This window comes from Pipra filicauda, unplaced genomic scaffold (assembly GCF_003945595.2).
Source record: "Pipra filicauda isolate LSUMZ 115617 unplaced genomic scaffold, ASM394559v2 scaffold27_size4233163_pilon, whole genome shotgun sequence".
Taxonomy (NCBI): Eukaryota; Metazoa; Chordata; class Aves; order Passeriformes; family Pipridae; genus Pipra; species Pipra filicauda.
Window position 1 is genome coordinate 3853254 of NW_024104398.1, and position 19129 is coordinate 3872382.

General features: G+C 38.9%; 1 long non-coding RNA gene across 1 annotated transcript; it reads left to right on the plus strand.

The window, feature by feature from the left end:
* Window positions 1-255: 255 nt before the first annotated feature.
* On the plus strand, window positions 256-14788 carry LOC120323524. The gene is made up of 4 exons (XR_005564048.1): window positions 256-474; window positions 850-926; window positions 13754-13908; window positions 14726-14788. It is a non-coding gene; the product is annotated as an uncharacterized LOC120323524 (long non-coding RNA).
* The last annotated feature ends 4341 nt before the right edge of the window (window positions 14789-19129 follow it).

The following is a 19129-nucleotide window of genomic DNA, read 5'->3' on the forward strand; positions in this document are numbered from 1 at the left end:
AATACTCAGTTCGAGTGAGTGAGTTGTTTGCTGAGTGAAAGGTGTGAACACCTTTAAGCACATGTGGTTTATACATTTGTCTAACCAAAATCAATACTGCTTATAGTTTGCAGATGGACACAATCACTGCCCAAGCTGAAGTGAAGCATCTCCTGTCAACTTCTGGAAGTCTCATGATGCTCCTCTGACAGTGGAGCCACAGTTGCATATCCTGCACACTCCTTCAGCTGGTGATTCCTGTGGGATATCCAGGGTGCTGGCAACTGCATTTTGGGGAGGAATTTATTCCACTGTGATGCAGATAGATGACTGCACAGGATGCCGAATAACGAACTGGAAGGAGATTCCCTCAACAATGGCTTCTTTTTACTTATCTACCCGCCACTGAAAAACAATTTCTTTTTCCTGACAATATTTCCATTCATTCATGTTTATTAGGTCCTTTTGCTTTCCTCAAAGCACTGGCATTGGAAGGTATGACAAGTAGGTTTTTCAATGCATTTCTCAAGTAATAAATAACTGGTCTTTAATTTTCCATCTAAGTGCTGGGCAGGCAAACCGTTGCTAATTACTGACTAGGGTTTAAAGAGCTAACCAATGGTGGGTACAATATCCAGGCAAATCAATTGTTTCAATCCCAGTCTGAACCCTACTCTGATTTTATAAGGATCGTTGTATGAAATAAACTCCATTAGCTGGAGAAGAGACTAGGAAGTACTGTAGATATTTTATATTGTTGTTTAAAAGCTGAGGAGATTAATGTTAGATCCTTTATGTGACACAGAACAGTAATCTGGGTTCAGACAGTTGGTTTATTGAAGGGAAACCCTTTTTTTGTCTGCATTCCAGGATTTGAAAGAAAAAATAGAAGCTGGGATTAGAGCCAGACTGAGGAGAAACGATGCAGTCTGTCAGCAAGCCCTCAGGTAACAATATCATAATTTATAAATTCTACCAACAATAGGATAGTAATTAAAGATGTAAGTTTCCCTTTTCCTGTCTCTATTTTCAGCAAAACAGATTTCAGAATGCTAAACTGCTTGTGTGTGTCCCAAAGCAAGGATAAAACCAAAAAAAAAAAAAAAAAGTCTACAAAAAAACCTGAAGAATCAAACCATACACAAGGGCTCCATTTTTGTTTCTGTTTTGACTTGCTCTTCTTATTACTTATGCTGTAATAGGCTGGTGGCATGTTTGACTTTCTGACTTATATCACTGCATGATCCAGAATTACTTTCTTAAAAAGTCAAGTTGGAGCATTTTGTGATTTGTTTTGATTTAAAATGAGAAGAAGCACACTGGCCCAGATCTTGTTTTGTTCCTTAGAGTTTGTGAATTTGCCCTGATGAGTACCATCCTTGCTATATCTAGTGTTTGGACCATTAATTCAAATAGCTTGGGTCGAATGAGCAAAGAATGGGGATGCATGTGGGGAACAGAAATAGTTGGATGGTAGAACAAGACCTGCTTCCCCAAATTACAGTAACCCTGATAATTTCATACTCTAACTGTGTAGGATCCTGTTGAATAATACAGTGAGTTTATTGTTGGCAAATGCTGACGTTTTAGTAGCAAACAAGTACCACATCATTTTTCCTGGCAGTAATTAGAGTCTTTTCAAGGCCTATCTAATTTCTACTTATTTCAATTGTAATGCCCTTGAGTTATGGACATTATTTTATGTAATGTTTCTATAGTACCCAGCAAAATGGGGCTCTATCTGTGATTGGGAATGAAGTGATAGACTAATAATAAAACCAATAATATTAGTAATAATAAATTAATGATATCAGTTCGTACTGTGATCTTGTCAGCACTCATGAGTTAAGCAGTGTTGGACTAGTCTGATAGTTAAATGGCAGGCTGTCAGGGAACACTTCTGTTTAACAGATGGTACTGAACAAGTGCCCAGGCATGGTACTAGGACATTGTGTTGTACAAGGTTCCACCAGACATAAAATTGAGGTCTTGACCACTTACAGCCACAAACATTAAATGCTGTATAAAATAAGTACACTAACCACAAGGCTTGACTGCAGTGCCAACTATAATCTGCAAAAGGATTTCTTCTGACTGTTGGTCGCTGAATCTGATCAATATTGGCCAGATCAATCTTTGAAACTCTCTCTCTGCTAAGTCTCCTTCTGTTGTGTCCCTGGATAAGGTTCCTTTTCACCTTGCACATTACATCATTTAACAATGTTGCCCTGTAGTGCCCCTAAACAGATCCTATGTGTCACTCTGAGTTTTTTTGATCGTGAATGTTGTTGTCTCTTTATGTACAGATCTGAGATAGCTAAACAGTACAATGTTCTTATGGCCTCCATGCCTAGGAATTGGCCTTCTAGCTTTTCTTGGGGAAATGCTGAATTGCAACTATTAAGGTATTTGAAATGGATTTGTGACTAAAAAAATGTGTGTCTTGCCAAGAGAGAAGTGACGTATTTGATTTTAACTTTCCTATTTTCAATATAACTGTTGATAGTAATTTCAATGGCTTCATTTGCTTTACTCCTCTTCTCTTTTACTGAACATCTCATGAAGAAAGAATCAATAAGGATAAAAAGTTAGACAGTCTTTACAAAGATATCTCCTTTTTTTTTAGAAAATTCTCCTTTTTTTTTCTCTTTCACACCAAAGGAAGAAAATCTGATTTTAAGGTCAGTTTGCTTTTCTTCTTTAGGCCTTAACAGGCAGTTCATGAAAGAATTCAGATCTACCCAAATTTATATCCTGATTATGTAGCCTGAACTGAACCTAAACAGATGAGTAAGGGCTGTTTGGATTTACTATGCTGTTTCTTTGGTGGCTCTTGGAGGCACACTTGATGACCTAAAGTGTGACTGATTAGTCCACCTGATGTGTGACTTCTCAGTCCTCAACTTAGGAACAAATGGGAGTATATATTGGTGCACACAGCCACTAGGATTGCCTCTGACCCAGATATCCTGCAAAGCTTCTGTGCAGTTTTCATTCACATAAAAAACAAGTAAGTATCAAAATACCTCTAGTATTTCCTTGTCCATGTGATTGTCTTCTGCTTCGATAGCTTGCAGGCAATATCCTTCAGGACTCATATATATGTCTTTTCCAGAGTTAAAGAAGAAAATACTAATGATTTTATTGAACAATCCGTGCAATCATTACTACATTAACAGTACAAAAAGATATCTGAAAACTGACATTCCCTTAGATCCACTTGTTTTGCTAATTTCACTTAGCCCAGCTGCTTAGCCTGTATGTAATACCAAATATTTGAATTTAGGAAAAATGAGGAATGAGTAGGAATGTGTGTTGGTTAATGAAACAAAATCCTAAACAAATAGTGTCACAGGTTGTAATTATTTAAAGCTCCAAAAGATTTCTGGGAAGGCAATGAAATAAAAAATAATAGGTGAATTCATGAGCGCTGCCATCACCATGAATACCACCATGACCTCATCGACCTCCTTTCCAAACAGTGCTACTTACTCATTTTGGGATTCAGTTCACAGTCGCTCTCCTGGCCTTTAATGGAAGTGAATGACTTTGGGGTATAAGCAGGGCATGATTATAATACCATAATGAACTACCTCCTGCATCTGTATCCCTTACCTTGTACTAGAGGGAATTAGAATGACCTCAGCTGTATGTCATAGGCTGTTAGCAGTGAGCCCAGGTACGTGCGGATGAGCTTAGTCTGAACATGGGAATATGTAGTGAAGTGGGGGCTAGATCTATAAAAGGACCTAGGTCATGCAACATACAATTTTTAGGTGCCTGGCAGCTTAGTGAAATTCACAGTCCCAAGTGTTGCAGGCAACATGTGAATAGCAAGGAGTGAGGAACATAGAGATGAATCCTTGAAAACCAGGATGCTTTAGGCATCTCATAAAGCACATACCAGACAAGAAGCTGATTTCTTCTCTCAGGGACCAGGGGTCTCCTGGGATTCCCAATCACAGTGGACCTGGGTACCTAGCTCTGGGTTAGGCTGTCCTTGTGAGGAGTCGTATAGAAAGAAATACACCTTCAACCCAAGCCCTTGCTTTCAGACTGCTTTCCAAAAAGTCAGGGAGCAGTTTTAAAATTTTTAACTTCTTTGATCTGCAGCAGGGACTGAAGTCTTTTTTTTCCTTTAGGTCTTTTTTTTTCCACATCCAAAAACATTGCCCAAATCACTTGGTTATCTGGCATGCTGGATGAAGTTTTCAATTGCTCTTAGTGAAGAAGTTAAATACTGTGTATATAATTAAAGACTCAGACTTTGGCAGCAGATGAGTGAGATGTTAAAGATCTTTGCAATGTTTAAAATTTGGATTGATTTGCCCCAAATCCCTCTGTGGACCTAACCCTGAGAAAGCACAACATTTGGAACCTGAATCTAGTAAGATTTAAATTTTGTAGTGGCTGTAACAGTGAAGTTCTCTGAGTTGTGCAGCATAGCAATGGAGTCCTAGATGACCACTGTATTTGGCATACTTATCTAATTAGCATAGTCTCACTCTTATTATAATACTGTAGGCTTCAGTAACTTTATAGCTGGATAAACTGAGGAATGGGTAAATTCTGACTTGCATAAAATCATGAAAATTGCAGAAATAGATGTATACATATACATCCCTTTTTATTTGTATCTCTCCATTTTTCATTTATAACTCACCTATGTACATGTCTACAGGAAGGAAAAATATCTCTGGGACAATAGTTATTGGGTGTCACATAAATTTGTAAGAGATTCTCCTCCGAAGGTCAGACCCTCATGAAAATAAAAATGGGGGTTAGCTAGCTCACAAAACCAGGACTGTTTGCAGGATGCCCAGTCCTGTCTAGTTTCTTGCTCTCAGGCACACACCCATTCCTGGAAATGTGTTCTCTCATGTTAGGAGCTCTGGTCTAACCATCCCAATATATAAGGTTACAAAAGGATTTGCTTAAGGCATTTTTATTTTTATCCAGGCAAGCAGTCAGCAGAAGAAGAGGGAGGCGGTAAAGGGGAAAAAAAATGATCTTGGCTTTAACGGGGATGAGAAATGTGAAAATGTGTAACTCTCAAATGTTTGTGCTTTGGGAGAATGTACTGCTTCAGCTTAAGGATGAATGAAAGAGAAAGAGACAAGTGATGTGTAGTTTCTTGTTTGGAATGAAGTAGGACAAGAAGAAAGGTTTGGGCAAGGGATTTGATAAATAAGCTCGAGAAATAGTCTAACAACAGTGGACTGGGCAGACTATGAAGAAAGACGGCACATTCCCATCTTCTCTAATAAGGGGGAAAAGCAGAGTAAAGATAAGATGAAACAAATGTATCTGTTGACGAAAGGTTTCTACCCAAAACATTAGACCAACAAAATTTGAGTCTGAGTCTCCCGAAGTCAGTGCAAAGGAGAATAAGACAAGGTCAATGCATTTTTTTCCAGCTTTCATTTCAGCTATCTGGTCAGGCAGTGTGATATGCTAAAACCTTTATTTTCAGTCAGTGTTAAGTGAATGTGCAGCTAGAGATGCACCAAAATGATGATATTAAAGTAAAAAAATATCCCTTGAGAGCATGCCTCTGTACCTCCTTATCCCTCCAGCACAGTTAGAACTTCTGGCCAACAAAGCCAATCTATAGCTATTATATCTCTTTGTCTCTTTTCATATCTCCTAATAGAAGCATTGTTGTAGCTGCTGGCTAGAAAATTAACCAAGTGAACTCTCTCTGCCTGTCTCTCTCTCTTCTCATCAGATTACTGGAAAAATTTAACAGTCTCTGCCTCTCTCTTTTTTTCTCTGCAGGCTAGTAGCACACTGGAGGGGTTTAGACAGGAACAGTTTAACTCCCATATATCTCATGTAGTCTTCACTATAGTTGGTGGACCCATCCTTATTCTCAGCCTCTAGGGGGAAAGATGGGTAGAGTGTATAGTTACTTCCGGATTCAAGAATTTGGTTCATTAAGAGAAAAATAAAATATAAAGCGGCAAAACTGAGACGAAGCCAGGAGACAAAGCAGTGATCCATGGACATTTTGCTGAGGAGCATTTTGTTTGAGGGAGGTTGAGCTACAGTGTTCCCATTCAGATTTCTGGGAAAGTGTGCAAGCATTCTAGTTAGAATGGATGCAGCTGAGGATCCAGCGTCCTGTATACTTTGTTCTTGCAAAACCTGAACTAGTGTCTCTTCCTGTTTTGCTTCACTGTCCATTCCATTGGAATCCAAAAGTTGTAAAAAGTATCATAGAATCATAGAATGGCTTGGATTTGAAGGGACCCTAAAGATGGTTTCAACACCCCTGCCACAGGCAGGGACACCTTTCTCTAGATCAGGTTGGCCATAGTCCCATTCAACTTAGCCTTGAACCCTCCCCATCCCATTTGTCATGGGGCATCCACAACCTCTCTGGGCAACCTGTCCCAGTGCCTCACCATCCTCACAGCAAATAATTTCTTTCTTATATCTAATTTAAACCAACTCTCAGTTTGAAACCATTCCTCCTTGTCCTGTCACTACATGGTTTTGTAAATTGTCTCTCTCCATCTTTCTTATAGGCTCCCTTCAGGTACTGAAAGGCCACAATTAAGTCACCCCAAAGCCTTCTCTTCTCTGGGCTGAACAATCCAAATTCTCTCAGCCTTTCCTCATAGGAGAGGTGCTCCATCCATCTAATCACCTTGGTGTCTCTCCTCTGGACTTGTTCTAACAGATCTATGTTCTTCCTGCACTGGGGACCACAGAGCTGGATGCAGCACTCCAGGTGGGGTCTCACCACAGCAGAGCAGAGGGACAGAATCCCCTCCCTCATCCTGCTGCCCAGTCTGCTTTTGACGCAGCCCAGGATGCAATTGGCTTTCTGGGCTGCAAGGGCACTTTGCTGGCTCATGTCCAGCCTCTCACCCACCAGTACGAGCAAGTCCTCCTTGGTGGGGCTGCTCTCAATCTGTTCATCCCCCAGCCCGTATTGATAATGGGTTTGCCCTCACCCAGGTGCAGCACCTTGCATGTGGTCTTGTTATACCTTATGAAATGCCTATAGACCCACTCCTCGAGCTTGTCCAGGTCCCTCTGGATGACATCCTGTCCTTCGGGTGGGTCAACCACACCACTCAGTTAGTGTTATCTGCAAATTTGCTGAGGTTACACTCAATCCCATCAACTATGTCAATAATAATGATATTAAACAGTACTTACAATACTGACTCCTGAGGGACACCACTTTTCACTGATATCCAGCAGGACTCTGAGCCATTGACCACTACCCTCTGGATGAGGCTGTCCAGCCACTTTCTTATCCCTCTAACAATCCACCCATCAAATCCATCTCTCTCTAGTTTAGAGAGAAGCATGTTACAGGGGACCATGTCAAAGGCTTTACAGAAGTCCAGATAAATGACATCTTTAAGCCTTCTCTTGTCCACTAATGTAGCATTCCATCATAGAAGACCACTAGGTTGGTCAAGCAGGATTTGCCCTTGTCAAAGCCATGCTGGTTGTCCTGAATCACCTTCCTGTCCTCCATGTGCTTTAACATAGCTTCTAGGAGGATCAGTTCCATGATCTTCTCAGGTACAGAGGTGAGGCTCACAGGTCGGTAGTTCCCCCGAGGTGTGGGAAAAGAGGTTGGCATTGAAGACAGGCAAAAATGTTGTTGAGTACTTCAGCCTTCTTCTCATCCATTTTTACCAGTTTTCCATCATTCCGTCGGGGGGTATACCTTCCTGACTTTCATTTTGTGGTTAACATGCCTATAAAAGCTCTTGTTATTCTTTGTGGGTTTTTTTAGTGGTTTTGTTGTTGTTGTTGTGTTTGTTTGTTTGTTGTGGGGGATTGTTTGGGGTTTTATTTGTTTGAGTTTTTATAAGTAGGAAGCATCTTTCCTTGGGCTGATTCTAATGGGATGAGGTTCAACAAGGCCAAGTGCCGGGTCCTGCACTTTGGCCACAACAACCCCCTGCAGCGCTACAGGGTGGGCAGAGAGTGGCTACATACTACATACCTTTGGAAAAAAGTTCTCAAGCAATTAACTAAATAAACATCTTATTCTACCTGAGGGGTCCACAGACCTGTTTCATCTGGTCCACTGATCCTCAGTGGTTTCACATAGGCTGGAGTGAGGAAATTTAACTATTACTGGCAGTTTCTGAAAACCTACAGCTGACAAACACTTGCTGGGACACCCATGGCTCAGGAATGTAGCCAGCCACTCATCTTAAAGGTAAAGATTGCCACTGCTTGTGATTGGCCAAAGGTGTCCATCACCTCTAGGGGTGCCCCCAAACAGTTTCTGTCACAAGGCATTGAGGAAAAAAAAAGGAAACAGGCAGTTTATCAAGAATTCTTTCATCTCTTACTGAAGGAGAACTTGATGGACAATTTTTTGTGAAATTGAAATTTTATTAAAAATGTTCATGCATTGGCCTCAAAACATTTGTGTCCAAATTGCAGTAGTTTTTTTGAATTTCCAGTGTATTAAAGACAAAGTTCCCCTAAGGCACTCTTGGCCAGAGGAATGTTGTATGGCACAGTGACAAAAGAATGGTTGGAAGTTGAAGTGTTGAAAAGCATGAAGAAGTCTGGCATTATTCTTTGCTCATTGCTTTCACTGGCTTGATATCTGAGGTTGGACAAGGCAGGCCCAATTTACTCCACTAAAAGGTGGGACTGATAATAGTATCTCGAGTGAGTTGTTGAGAGAATTATTTAATTAGTGTTACCAAAAGACTTCAAAATCCTTAGCTAGATAATATTCAAAAAAGTATCACATTTCCTTCAATAAAGATTGTTTGCAAGCTGGGAATATCCATTTGGGATTCAGAATTTAAAGTGTTGCACAATGTAGAAAGTATATAATAAGGAGAAAGAAGAAAAATCATTTTAAAGAACATAGTTGGGTGGATTTTTTGTATTTTTTTTTGTTTGGTTGTTTTTTTTATAATTCCTTTGGGCTTGTGATTTTATAGATCTAATATACCAATGAGGACACTGAGAACACCATAAGAACACTGAAAATAATATTCATTCCATGTTTTAGAAACAGTACTCTAAAATATCTTCCTAGTATAAATCAAATAATTCTTTCTCTCCCTTTATCCCCTGTTACCAATTACAGTGGAGCTCAATAATGAATGGATAGAGCCAATTTTTTCAGTAACAAAAGGAAGCAGGTGAGGTGATAATTGCTCTTGTTTTTGAAGGTCTGTTTTGAAGAAGCCCTCACTTAGGATCACAGGCTGAAAGAGTGAATTGAGAATGTGGGTAAAACTGTGAAGTACACTAAAATGCAGGCCAGAGAGCTTTGTATGCAAAGAGAAAGCATCACTTAGGAAAATCAACTTCATTATTGTCTTCATTTTGAACTGGTGTTAATTGGAGAGTAGAGATGTGAGGAATGGTGGCTTAACCTGGGCTTTGGTCTCTGCTGTAACATTCAGCCCTAGATTTTGTCTAGGTTTGACTCTTCCTTATCCTTCAAGTCTCATTCATTTGCTTGATTGCTGCCTGGGGGCTAGTCTCCCTTTCCTGGTCTTTCTGTTCTGCCTCGGTTTTCCTCCCTCAAGGTCACTGCTGCAACCTCCTTTCCATGGTTTTGAGAGGGCAGAAACATTCTCCAACTGTAGTTGAATCTTTCAGTCATCTACAAGAACCTGGCATTGGTACTTCAGAGACAAACATTTAACTGCCATGTGAAATGACTTCCTAAGGGCCAAATTCTGCTTACATTAGTAATGCGAACAGTGCCATTAACTTCACTCTGAATTGATGCTGTTAATTAACATGGTGTTATTTTTCTGTTATTAGTGGTTCTTTTCAAAAGTCATTAAAAATCAGAACACAAAACCAATGTAATAATATTTAATACATGCTACAAATTACTTTAATTATGGAGTAGCATTAAAAGGTGTCTAAAAATACATTAAATATTTTCCTCGTGTTCTTCATACAGGTATGCAATGCTGTGGTTGCCAGAGGGTAGTTACACTATTGCAATGGAAGGACAAGGGTTCCTGAGACTGTCATGTTCTTAAATTTTTCTCTGCACTGTATAAACTCTAAAAAAAAGAACAACAAACCCCAAAACACAAAGAGGTATTTAACTGAATTTTAAAATGCTGACAAGGCACTTAATTCCAGCTTTTACCACGTGCTTTATTTTTTTTTTCCTTTTTTTAAAATATATTTTATTTTCTGGCCATCTTAAAATCTGAGAAGGAATTGGACCTTGTTTTTTGGGGGGTGAATGATGTTTGCTTGTTCCTGCCATGAGAATATGGTAATACCATACAACTACCTATCCATAAGAATTCACTTTAGCTTCAAGGGTCTCAAAGATATTTGAACACATAATGGACACTGGACTTAACTCTGTGATCAAATTAACTTTATTCATATGTAACATAGAAAGCACTGAAACTATCATGAAGAAGTGAATTTAGCTTAAATTCTTGTGACAGGAAAAGAGTAAAGCAGAGCTCACTTAATAAGGTACATTCATTGGCTATTTTACCTCCTTTTACTAACATTTGCTGCATTTTGAATACATCAAACTTATGGTGATCTTCAGCAGAAAAAAAAAGGAACAAATAAAACAAAAACAACACATCAAACAAGTTAATCTATCAATCAGGAACACCTAAGTTGTGTTAGCATCTGATGTCAAGTTCATATACACGTTTGCATGTCTCAGTATAGTAACCAAGCCACAAAAAAAGTCACAAATTAAATGAGAGAGAGCAGAGTAATATATTAGGCTTTTTCTGTCTAGAGATGGCCAAAAAAGAAGAACTAAGAGATAACCTTATTGAAAGGAAAACATCTGGTATAGTCTTAAAATGACACTTGGAAACAAATATCAGAAACACAATAAGCCTGAGAATTAAAGTCATGCAACATAAATGACAAAGGCCATCAAAATATAAAAGTTATGCAGAGCAGAAAAGCCCTTAAACAAGATAATGTTTTTATTCCTCTCTCCCAAACTGTACAAAAATCTACCAAATCAGAAGGTCTAATAAGATCAAGCATCCTTGTCCAATCATGTACATGAATATTTTCAGCATTTCATAATATTCTCATTGGATCCTATATAGAAAATGAATTTGTCTCATGCCCCCTAAAACTGTCATTGATATTGATCTAATTAGGAGCTTCTGCAAATAGACCAGAACCATACACACTGAAGAGGAGTTTAGGAAATCTGTTGCAGAAACGTAGAAAAGCTTTGCTGGGACCCTCTTGACTCCTGAACAATCAAACAACTGAATCAGATTTATTGACAACTCCCATGGTGCTGAGCTCAGAGCAGATTTTCAGCGAAATCTCAGGAGCAGAGCTGCAGGACTGCTGTGCATTCTGTTTCTATATTTAATATAACCCGTAGTTCAGGTCCATCTCTGTGACAGATTTTTCCAACAAGATCATATGTTTTATATGTATAATAAGCCAAAGGATGAGTATCAGCTCCTGATAGAAGGTCCTGCTTGTGGTCTTTCACATCTGAGGATTTTGGGATGACCATGGTGCAGAGCAGAAAATTATGCAATTGTAGGAGAGTACCTGTTTCCCTGGCCTAAAACTTCCTCTTTAAGATATAGATCCTGATCTGAGACACAGCCTAAAATATCAGAGGACCAGGACAGTCTGTGGGGTTAGGTGCACTGGATTTTTAAATCCCTTCCACTCATGACAAATGCACAGATGCCAATGTTGCAGAACAATAGATACATGCCTATTTTTCCCCATTTCATTTTTGCTCTTAATTTCATTTGAATGTAAGATTTCAAACAAAGACTTGAAAAATTTTACCTGAAAGAGGAAGAAGGAAAAAGCTGTGAGAGGAAGAAACCAAATTTCCACTGGAGATTGTTTAACAACCTGAACTAGAGCTGTCATCACCATGAATTTACCGCTATATGATCATGCAGCTCTCTTGTCATATCCTAGGGTATTTGCATGCTCTGCTCTCTGCCACATCTGAAATCCTTATTCTTGATCTGGTTTTATTTCACTTCTGTTCCATAAGAACCACATTTTCTTTTAGCAAAGCAGAAGATATTTGTTAGAACATTTTATAATTCTTTATTTAAAATGGCAAGATATTCAATTCCTCCTTGGATATTAAACATTATCCTCATGGTTACAGATGAGAGAGACACATGTCTCAAATTCAAGATTAATCCTTTCCTCAGGTGATATATATAAAGGGAAATTTCCAAGGTTAAATGCACATCCTATGCAGTTTTAGCTGATTACAGTTTTATGAATGCAATATTAAGAGGTGCCTAATTCCCACTGAAATCATCAAAAATTTCCATCTACTGTGCACATCTCACTGTTAAAGAGACTGTTTTCAAAATGTACCTTTATTTTCAGCAAAAAATGAAACTGCAGTTCTCCCACATCAAATTTGTGGGAACACTCCAGCTTTATGAATTTCCACCCTTCTTTACCCCGTGAACACAGGTAAATGTGGAGGGCTGTTCCATGAGCAAGCAGAGATTAGAGCACCTGGAAAGCAGCAACGAGACACTTGGCTGTTGGTGCTGGTTCACTACAGTTGTGCTTATCACAACAGATAAAACACATGTAACTTTGTCAGTCTCTACACTTCCAGCTCCATTTCCCCTCACAGGTAGGCCAGGCAGCAGTCTTTATTTTAGGCATTACATTTCCAAGGTGGGAAGGACTTGTGCAAAATGACACCTTCTTCACAAGGGACAGCCACAGTCTGGCAGCATCCTCTCAATTTTAGAGGGGGTAGGTGTCTAACTCCTCAAGAAAGAATATATTTGGGCCGGTTAGGATTTTGTCTACCCCCATATGCTCAACAAAACAAGCCAGAGGAAGTGCTGAGGGGATTTCAAGCTACATCTTTATCACGGGTTAGTAAAGTGCCGAAGGCAAGTGTAATCAACCTCATGATTCAAAAGAGGAATGACTCAGACAAAACAGACTGTAAAGGGGATTTTTTTCTTGGAGGACTCCCACACAGGACCCTATGGTTCTCCCATGCTCCACTGTGTCTTCTGCACCATGAAGTGCTCCCAACAGCTAAAATCTTCCCCCCCCCAAAAATGTGTGTTATTTCCTGTTTTCTTCAAGCCCCAATTCTGTGAGTGCTTATATGAAGTTGCAACCTGTTTCTAGCTAGAATCACAGCATAGAAGATTATTTTGGGTAAGACTGCTAATAGCAGAAACTCTCATGGTGCTGTCTCCCCCACAAGTAGTTTCCTTTTCCCATTCAAGCATTCTTTCCTCCTTGCTCCAGTTTTTCTTACAGCCCTTCTATTTCCCAGGATGATGTCTGCCCTGGAATCTGTGTATAAAGTTCCTGAACTGTACGTAAAGTCATGACTTTATAATGTAAGAACTTTTGACATTCACAGAACTCATTTACACTTACAAGCATCAAACAGAGAATCCCACAAAGCCCAGTGACCTGCCTTGGAGGAGTGTTTATCAGTCTAGCCTCTTTTACCAGTAAGGAAACTGGGACAGAAGCTTTTTCAGACCTAACAGAAAGATCAACCAGTGAACTAGAGATGGAAATAAGAGGATAATCCAGGAGTTATTGACTCCAACCATGTGGACACTGCACCAATCAACTCTGTTTCAAAATGGATAAGCTTTTTGCATATGGATTTTAAATATCTCAAAATCGGATAACAATTTCAACAACGGTGTTCACTAGTGCTTTCAAGAGGCAGAGATTTCTGACGTTTTCCAACCTTCAGTAAATGAAAACATCTCAGAACTACCATTTACTTGTACAGTGACATTTTTTCCCTCCTTTCCAGCAGGTGGAAGTGGTAACAGAGCCAAGAAAGAGCTATTCCTTGTTGAAGTAATTGAGGGCAGCAAGTACAACAGCCCAGGAATGTTCAAATGCTAACAAGAATGCATCAGGAATGCATAGAACATATAAGAATTCACAGAAATGTGTGGGTGTCTTGTGAGTATTGTAATATTTTATGTTATTATATATTCTGAGGAACCTAATGACCTAAATTAAACAATTCTTTCTCTGCATTTATTAGTTCTTTTTTCAAGTTCCAAGAATACACTGTCTTGCAATTGAAATTTGCGAGCGGTGTGTGCCGCAGGCAGTGGGTGACTAGAATTTCAGTTCCTATGTAACTTCTCTTTCAGTAATGACGTATTGAAGAGATAGTACACAGAACCAGTTGGGAGGTCTAGTGTCTCTGATAGCTTTGAGGCCACTCAGTCGCAAAGTCAGGAGTACCAGGATCTAATGTTTCTCAAGTTATTCAGGGTTTGAAAGTTGTGGAGCTCTGCTGGGATCAGTTTTACTTGAATGATCACTGCCACTTGAAACAGTAGATTCCCAGCAATGTGTAGTTTTTCTCTTGATTTTATTTATCAATGGTCTAGAATACAATTTTAATTATGTGATAGTTACATCAATTTGGGTTGGTTTTTTTTTTTTGTTAATGCATGAAGAAAGAATTTTTAGGTGCTACTTTGAACTCCAGTGATACCTAGAGAAAGTTTTGCACCGTTTCATTTCATGTAGAATGGAGAGGCATAGTACTACTAATATATTTCAAAGGAAAATCTCATGAAATGTAATTAACTCTTTAAGAATCATGAATCCTAAGTGATATTTCCTTCCACAATGTATAGTAATAATATTATTATTTAGCAAGGTTTCAAGAAGTCTTCCAGCCTTCTTACGTTCTGTGCCTGTTAGCAAATATGCCCTTGTTGCTTTCATCACCACCTCACACTTCCTTATTCTGCTCTTCCAGTTTGCAGTGTTTTATATATACTAAAACCCATATGCTGCCCTTAGAGACCTGGAAAACACAAACCTGATCCTTCTGATGTGGAAGTGAAATAAAAGCTTGAGAAAGAGGAGAAAATGAACGAACAAAGGAAATGACCAAGAACAACCGCTCTGAATGGCTGTGGAGGACAGCGATCCTGGCTTTGGGGTGGCTATTTTACTGTTGTCCTTGTGATGAGTCATACGGCCTCTGATGAGCCACAGGACTTTACAGTTTTCCTGCTGAAGGCACTTCTCATGAGGTGAGCCAAAGCAGGCAGCCCTGATGGCTATAGCAAACCTCGGCTCCTGCTGGCCACTAGACAGGTGCTAGGCAGGTAAGGAAGCTGACATCCATAAGATATGTGATCTTCAGTAGAAGCACTGGACCATATCCTACCTCATGTTTCTCTTCCTCTGCCTTCTCTGAAACAAAGTCCCACTTTACATCCCCAAGGAAGAATTTCATCCTAAGGTTTGCTAATGACCACAACAATGGAGGAAGAGAAATGCTCATCTCACTTCCCAAAAGGCCACATCTGCTTCATCTTCAGTGAACTACAAACAGCTCACTCAGCTTTCCCATCAGCACTATAGCACTGCATGTGCAAACAAGCCACTGGGCTAACCAGCAGTACTAAACCCAAGGGTGTCCTGCACATGGCCCTACAACAAAAGGCATCTCACCGCTGCTGCTGCTGCTGCCAAAAAGCAAGGAGAGAAAAATCACAGGAAGAAGAAAAAGTAACAGCCAAATCTGATTTTCTGTTGTTTTGTTTTATGAGTTAATATTAATATTTGGAAATACACCATTGGCTCATAGCAGGCTGAAGAAAGCACAATACAGCTACGTTCTTTTGAAATTTAAGATTCTGTCAAAAATGAAAATTTTTGTGAAATTGGGCAGGATTTGCAATAATTTCTTTTAGGGGAAAAAAAGAGGAAACTCTTCTGATTATGCCAAAACATCCCATACCTGCATTTTTGGAATGAAGCACTTGAACTTTTCACTTAAAAAAAACCCTAACTTTTTAAAATTCAGATATTTAATGTATCAACATTAAAAATTAGGGAAACATTATATTGTGAATGCCCTGAAATTATTGCTTTCTAATTATTTCACTTCATGGAGAACTTGACAACTACTCAGTTTTTACCCAAAGTCAGGTATATTTTTGGATTCTTAAAGTCCTTTTTGAGGCAGAATATCTTTTTTCTGCATAGTGCTAATGTTTTGAAAGGGGAAATGTCAAAACTTGATGAATAGGAGAACAGGGCAATTGTGCCTCTGAAGCTGAATCAGTGTACACCTATTCAAGCAGGGATATCAAACCCTCTGTAACTTGTTTTCCAGGATAATGAGATGCACAGAAGGGAACTTAGATTTGTCTGAATGAAAAATTTTATGAATCTGGTTACATTTTATGGCAAACTCACCCTGAGCTTTGGGTTTCTTATGAAAAATTATTGGAAGTTTATGTGAAAACAAGTGTTGCATTACATACTGCGTCCATCCAAATGCTTTGTTTCCTAACCCCAGAGGTGAAAGCTTGTTTCCACTGGATGGAATTTAATCGAGTCCCAATGAGTTCTTGTCCCTGCTTTTCCACTTGTCCCTTTGTCTTCCTCTAGATCTCTTTTCTGGTAGTGCTATCTGATACTGGTGTGTTTGCCATTCCTGGGTGAAAAAACCTTCTCCTCCTCCTACCTACAGTCATTTGGAACAGACTCCCATTTTTCTGGCTATCTGACTACCTATCTTTTTCCATATGTAACATAAATATAAAAATATGCAAAAGCTCTGTCTTCTGACTTTCTGACTTTCCTCTCCATCTTGTTATTAATTTTTTTATTCTTCTGTAAATATGTTCTTTAACACGGTAAAGCCTTTTGGGATAGACTTTATATTATAGATATTATAAAAATGAATTTACATTGTGTTGTGAATGATGATACTTAGACTCATTTGCCTACATTCTTCCTCTCGACCTATTCCTTTATAAGCAGAGAATAGAGCATACTTAAGGAAAACAAGATTCATTTCCTTTAAAACCTCTAAGCTAATGCATTGTTATGTTTGTTACTGTGGTTTCTGTGAGAGGAGAGGCAGATGGATAACAATGTGGATGCTTCTAAAGCAAAGCATTTCCAAAGCAATACCCAGTGGCTGCTTTCTGCACCAACTCTTCCTTCTTCCTCTTCCTATTTCTGCTTGATTCATGACAAAATGTGAGGCCCTACACAGCAGGAAAAAATAATTTTCCCACATGGAGAAGTTTTACTGATCTTGGAGTTTGATTAGATATGGCTACACTTTCTATTAAACATACCTAAAAGCCTGGGGAAAATCCAGACCTACAGCCACCTGCATGGTGTGAACACAAAGTGATACCGAGTACCGACATCGCTTTCCACTGGGACAACTGCCAGCTGCAGATAGTGTGCACTGGGGTTCACAATACAGCAAGAACCACATCTTTCAGGCAACAACACTGATTTTCAAAGCCAAGTAGACAGTCTAGGTCCATGTTATTACAGTCCTCTGCCTGGGCTGGCCTCCTCACAGCCATGTAAACCAACTGTGAGAGTTGCATATGGAACTACACTTTTCTACCCTGTCTCCTCCAGAACAAAGAAAGGCAAAGGAAAACAATGGCAATGGCTTTGACTGTCCCTTCATCAGCTCACACAAAGTGGAAGTATCCCCAGGCGAGGTCTAGTTTGGTGCACCTTTGTGTGTGTATGAACAGAGAAAGAAGTTGAGTATGTGGTACTCTTTACACCAGTATGTTTTGTCTTTGTTGATGTCCTTTAGAAATGAGACAACTACCATGAAGCAGACATAAATTCTGATGCTAAAAGTCTACGATCCAAAAAATCTGTGTCTTTTAATAACTTGAAAATTAAGAGACTTCTTTTTTAAAACCATGATCACCAATATGTGTTACCTAATCAGTCTCCAAGATCTTGTCACTAGCCAGACTAATAATCTAATACTCTTTCAACAGTCTTCACAATAATGGATATATTTTCAGCTTTCTCAGGTCGGGCAACTTATCAAAGAGAACTATGTGGCTCCATGCAGAGCTGCAAGTGATTCTTAGCAGCTTACCCTACAGTACCTCATGCAGGGACTTGTGCTACATTCCCGTGGATTATGGACTTCATCAGAATCTTTGAAATGAAGTAGCTATCCAATATAAGCAGGGATCTCACAGGCAACTAAAACTTTATTGACACTGAGGAAGTGCACACATTTATTTATTAAATAAGAAAATGTCTTATACACATGCGCGAAGACACACGAACACACACATGCCATCGGAGAACATGGGGATAAAGAAATCTGCAACATTATCACCTGAGATAGAAGAGATGAGGGAAAGAGACTTCTATGCACCACACTTACTTTACTCCTGTTTTTCATTATGTGGATAACCTTAGAATGGTTCTTGTTAGCATTTAGAAAAAGGGAAAAATCCAGCCTCCTGCAGGGGAGCTATTATTGCTAGAATGTACTAGCATTATCTTGCTTATGGGGGGGCATATTGTTTATGCAGTCTATTTATCAGCGTAGGAATACATCTACCAATATAGCAATATCTTTGCAGTAATGGCATACAAGAATGAAAGAATTTTCATGAACAGAGAGTTCCTGCCTGTAGCATGTACATCTGAGATACTAAAGGATTATTTACCTATCATTAAGATATGGATTTTTTTATCTAGTCCAGTTTTTCTTGCAGCCGAAATCATATTAAACTCTCTAGCTATTATATCTAACATCCATTGGGCACCTTTTCATTCTGGGTAACCTAATATAAATGAAGAAAATAAATCCACGTCAATTTGTTGAGCTGCCTTTTCCCCCCTCCTCCTCCTCCTTTTCCTGAATTAAATTCACATAATAAAATCCAAGGGTTGCATTTCACTCACATCCGCTTCAATTAACGTGCATGACATTGTATGAAATTTTTAATGGAAGAAAAAAGCTAAAACATAATATTTTTAAACCATTGTGTAGGGTAAAAATGCTGCATACAACACAATGTGCTTATATATTGCACAACAGTCAGTTGGGCTTTAAAATTCAGCATAAGCCTGCCCAGTGTTCCATTTCTCTCATATTTTCCCATTACAGGATGTCTTTTAAGATATTTTAGTGATTTTAATTTAATGAAATATTATTCTATGATGTTGCTTTAGGAAGTGTTTACTTGTTTGAAACAACCAGGACTAGTAATAACAGAAGCATTAATAATAATAGTCATATAATGGCTGAAGAATGCAGTCAGTTAAGAGACTCTAAAGCAGTATTTTTTTCTCTCAGATAATGGATTTCTGTTCAATGGTAAATTTATTTATTTATTTGTAAGATTACTTGTTT